Source organism: Macrobrachium rosenbergii, chromosome 54, assembly GCF_040412425.1.
Source record: "Macrobrachium rosenbergii isolate ZJJX-2024 chromosome 54, ASM4041242v1, whole genome shotgun sequence".
NCBI classification, from domain to species: domain Eukaryota; kingdom Metazoa; phylum Arthropoda; class Malacostraca; order Decapoda; family Palaemonidae; genus Macrobrachium; species Macrobrachium rosenbergii.
Genome location: NC_089794.1, coordinates 18,135,103 through 18,140,102, shown reverse-complemented (window position 1 = coordinate 18,140,102; position 5,000 = coordinate 18,135,103). Strand labels below are relative to the sequence as shown.

Sequence of the window (5,000 nt, the reverse complement as noted above, 5' to 3'; positions counted from 1 at the left end):
TCAGCGCTGAATGGCTTTAGTTGCCCCAATGCTTGTCATGTATGCTTAAAATCTATAAATCAGTCAGTCAGTCTATTCATTACTTTTTCACACTTCTGCTAACCAATGATAGACAAACAAACACAAAGAAACGGAACCAGAAACATATCCAGCCAGATGGGAAGTAATGATACACAATAATTCCTTTAGAAAATAGTGAAACTTGGTAACTGTGACCTTTATAGTTGCAAGATGTCACCAGAGAGTATATTACCACTAATTTAATTTATAACTTGTTTCCGTGAAAAGTACGTCTCTCTTGTTTCCTGTAATCGTAAGATGTCACCAGGAACAGAATTATTAGATGTGATAAACAATAATCTCTCTGGAAAATTGTCGCATCTGTTGCCTCGAGCCTTCATGTTAGCGAGATGTCACTGGAGAATTTTATTTTTTCAATAACATCTGTTACACATAGAAGAGCCCTGTAGGGGGTTAGTGCCGTTAGTACACCTCACGCGTTGCACTGTAGGCATTAATAAGGTTCTTCGCAGCGTCCCTTCGGCCTCTTGCTGCAACCCCTTTCATTCCATTTACTGTACCTCTGTTCATATTCTTTTTCTCCCATCTTACTTTCCGCTCTCTCCTAACAGTGGTTTCAAAATGCAGCTGCGAGGTTTTCCGTCTGTTACACCTTTCAAAACTTTCTACTCTCTATTTCCCCTTCAGCGCTGAATGACCACATAGGTCCCAGTGCTTGGCCATTGGTCACAATTTTATATTCCATTCCATTCCATAGTGGGGACTGCAGGAAACTGGTAACTTTGGCTTTCATAATTGCAAGACGTCACCAGAAGGAATGTTATTCCTATTTTGACATATGTTTCTCCCTTCGCTGAGTGCTCAATTCTGTAATTATTCCTTCCTCCCCCACTGTCAAGCTTTGGAATTCTTTCCTTGCTTCTGTTTTCTTGGTTTCTAAACTTCTTTCCTGTAAGAGGCCCGTTTAGTTATTTCCACAAGGCTGCCCTTCACTTGTCAATCCTTTTAAGTTTTCTGTAAAAGAAAACTATTGAGATGGCTATTTGTCTGTCCGCCCTCACTTTTTCTGTCCGCCCTCAGACCTTAAAAACTCCTGAGGCTAGAGGGCCGCAAATTGGTATGTTGATCATCCACCCTCCAATCATCAAACTTAGCAAATTGCAGCCTTCTTGCCTCAGTAGTTTTTCTTTTATTGAAGTTAACCATGATAGTGCATCTGGCACCGCTATAAGTGCCAACAACACAGGCCACCACCGGGCCGTGGCTGAGATTTTCATACAGCATTATAAACTGTACAGAAAACTCGATTGCGCTGTGGGAACTGCTGATGACATTATGTATATAAATGTATAAATGTATATGAATGTGTACTGTATTATTCTCAGGTATTGCTCACTGTAACACGGGCAGCCCAATATTTTGGTCAACGACAAAAATAGTGTAAGAGAATGCTGAGTTTTACAATAATAGCGACGACTTGTAAATAATAATAATAATAATAATAATAATAATAATAATAATAATAATAATAATAATAATAATAATAATAATAATAATATTTTGGTGGATGCCAGCAGTAGTGTAAGCGATGAGTTTTTGTAATTACAGTGGCTGTATTACCACAGGAAAAGTAGCAGATTTTACGCTTTTGTAAATAATAATAATAATAATAATAATAATAATAATAAGACAAGGAACGAGAAGAATAAGAAAAATTATAGTAATAATAATAATAATAATAATAATAATAATAATAATAATAATAATAATAATAATAATAATAATAATAATAATAATAAGACGAAGACGAAGAAGAAGAAGAAGAAGAAGAGGAAGGTTAATTTCCCAGCAAAAGTCCATGACCTGAGCTGACATATGCATACCAACAAGTGAAGTCCACAAAACACTGGCGTTCATTCCCCCGGCAATGCCGAATTGAATATCCACCTCGCTGTGACCTCAATCACGACGCGATCCGACAAGCAAAGCCAGACTGCTGAATTGAATGACCCTTCCCAGACAACTTCACGTCCCAAGTTTGACGAAGTTCGGCTCCATAAAAAGTTATGGATTGAAAGCCCCCCCGCCACCATTCGCCTTTCCGCCACAACTTCGAGTAATCGCTCGGACTCTTTTTGATATGTTTTGCATGACGTCATTCGTAATCCTCTGGGTGAATAATGGTTCCTAAGTGTTGGAGGTTTTCTCTCTGTCTTCCCCTTTCGTTCCTTTTACTGTATCTCCTTTCATATTCACTTTCTTCCACCTTACTTTTCACACTCTTCCAACAGTTGCTTCGCAAGTGCAACTGCTTTGAGGTTTTCCTCCTGTTGCACCTTTCAGACCTTTTACTCTCGAATTTCCTTTCAGCTCTGAATGACCTCATAGGTCCCAGAGCTTGGCCGTCGGCCTAAATTGTATATTTCTATTCTATTCTCTGTCTTTCTTTTTTTTTTTTTTTTTTAGAGGTAAGGCCCTCGCCGAGGTAATGTATTGCCTTCGGAGGAACCGGTCGATAGCAGGAAAGCTACGGGTAATCTCTCTCTCTCTCCTTCGCTCGCTGTTTTCGTTTTGTGCCGATACACTGATCTTGCATATATTTTTATCTCTCTCTCTCTCTCTCTCTCTCTCTCTCTCTCTCTCTCTCTCTCTCTCCAGTTTTAACATGATATTTCCTCTTCGTCTTTAAAAAACCCTTTAAATCACTTGCTACGATTTTATTAGATATAAGAATATATGAATATCAGTTCATTTTTCTGGCTCGGAGAAAGCGTCCCAGATTACTGTGAATATTGCAGTGTGTGTGTGTGTGTGTGTGTGTGGTAGACGTACTGGTGGCGAGTCCTATGCGTAGGTACGTCAAACGGCTTATGTTGTAAAAGAAGTTCTTGGGCATTCGATTCATCCTCGGTATGTTAATTAGAGTAACTTTACTTTATCTGATGCCAGCCCCGACTGGGGAGAAGGATGAAGGTATCTACTGTATATATATGTATATGTATATGTATATATACATATATATAAATACATACATACATATATATATATATATATATATATATATGCATATATGTATATATACAAATGTTTGTATGCATATATATATATATATATATATATATATATATATATATATATATATATGATAACTTTTTCCCCTTTTTCCTCTTTTTCCCTCCACCTATGCATTGCGTCCTTCAGGATACAGAAGGAGGAGGAGGAGGAGGAGGAGAAGGAGGAGGAAATGGCAGGACATCGGAGACGATCCATAATTCGTTCCTTTGTCACCTGAAGTTCTCACACCTATTGGTCCACTCACCTTGCAATGGATGACCTTCCCGGCCTCTCTGAAAGCGCGCTCGACGGCTGGACAAATGAGCCTCTTCCGATTTTCTCTCTCTCTCACTCTCTCTCTCTCTCTCTCTCTCTCTCTCTCTCTCTCTCTCATACACATAAGAAACCCGGAATTTCTTTCTCTCTGTCTCTCTCTCTCTCTCTCTCTCTCTCTCTCTCTCTCTCTCTCTCTCTCTCTCTCTCATACACATAAGAAATTTCTTTCTCTCTCTCTCTCTCTCTCTCTCTCTCTCTCTCTCTCTCTCTCTTCAGACACATACACAGACGAAAGAAGAAGAAGAATCTCTCTCTCTCTCTCTCTCTCTCTCTCTCTCTCTCTCTCTCTCTCTCTCTCTCTCTCTCTCTCTCTTTTATATACGCCATTTACAAGATAATAAAGGAGAATCTTTCCCTCTCATACACTCACATAGCCACAACATATAAGAGAACCAAAATTTTCTTTCTCTCTCTCTCTCTCTCTCTCTCTCTCTCTCTCTCTCTCTCTCTCTCTCTCTCTCAGACACTTACATATGCACAGATAAGAAATGAAGATTTCCCTCTCTCTCTCTCTCTCTCTCTCTCTCTCTCTCTCTCTCTCTCTCTCTCTCTCTCTCTCTCACACACACATATTCACTCACATGCAGGCTAGTATCTATCTATCTATCTATCTATCTATCTATCTATCTATCTATCTATCTATCTATCTATTTATTTATCAGTTCCATCTCTTTTGTTTTCGTGTACATATTTCTATCCATGTGTTTATCTGCTTCAAAACTTCTTTGCTTGATTCATTTACTTTCAACTTTCTTATTCAAGTTCCATGGTAACCAGGAGGACCCTGAATAAACTATTCTCAGCCCCATAAACCTGTCGCTGAGGCCTCCCAAGACTTTAATGTAGCTGAAATTCAGTATCTTGCAAGCTCGAAATACCCGGCAGGCCACCTCTTCACAGATTTACCGCGGGGAGATATGCAGTTCATTAGTAGTGTTACTCGGTAACTTTAGAAAAATTTTGCTTACTTTGCTTTGGAAGTCTCTTTTTGCTTTTGTTTTTCCTGATACCTATAGTCTTTCCTCTTCCAAGAGGCGGGTTTTTTTTGGTAAAGTCCACTGACAGAGAAAATCTTGAGCGCTTTTGTTGCCCAGGCATGAAGAAAACAGTGTAAAGGAAATGCGAGAAAGAAGGTTGACAGACCTTCCGCATCTGAACAAGAGGAAGGTTATAAGGCAGGGTAAACAGAAGCAAGAAGAGATTTCCAAAGCTTGGCCGTAGAAGGGGAGAAACAGTGGCCGAAGCGTGCATTCTATTTTTTCATTTTATTATCCAGTTTAATTTACGCCTAAGCATTTAAATTATGCCAGACTCGGCCTTTCATTGAGTCTCATTAAGTGACTCTGGGGTTTTTGGGCGCGGTAACTGATTGGGTCATCGGCACCGTCCTTTGCCTCTCATTAAATAAAGACTTAATAACACTGAATTCAATGGAAATGAAATAATGCTTCATTTCATAAAGATTAAATAAACCTGCATGCCGTAGATAAATCTACATTTGATGAAGACCATTAACTAGAAATGCAATCGATTAGGACTAACTACAGCTGCATTCGTCAGGGACAAAATAGAACTGCATTGGATGATTT

At 39.1% G+C, this 5,000-nt stretch overlaps 2 protein-coding genes across 3 annotated transcripts in view; one reads left to right on the top strand and one right to left on the bottom strand.

Annotated features, from left to right (window-relative positions):
* The window catches only part of LOC136834804 (low-density lipoprotein receptor class A domain-containing protein 3-like), a 190,368-nt gene that overhangs the window by 43,568 nt on the left and 141,800 nt on the right, over positions 1 to 5,000 (top strand). The gene's annotated exons all lie outside the window — the stretch shown is intronic.
* Positions 1 to 5,000, bottom strand: part of LOC136834805 (uncharacterized) — a 163,420-nt gene that overhangs the window by 46,553 nt on the left and 111,867 nt on the right. The gene's annotated exons all lie outside the window — the stretch shown is intronic.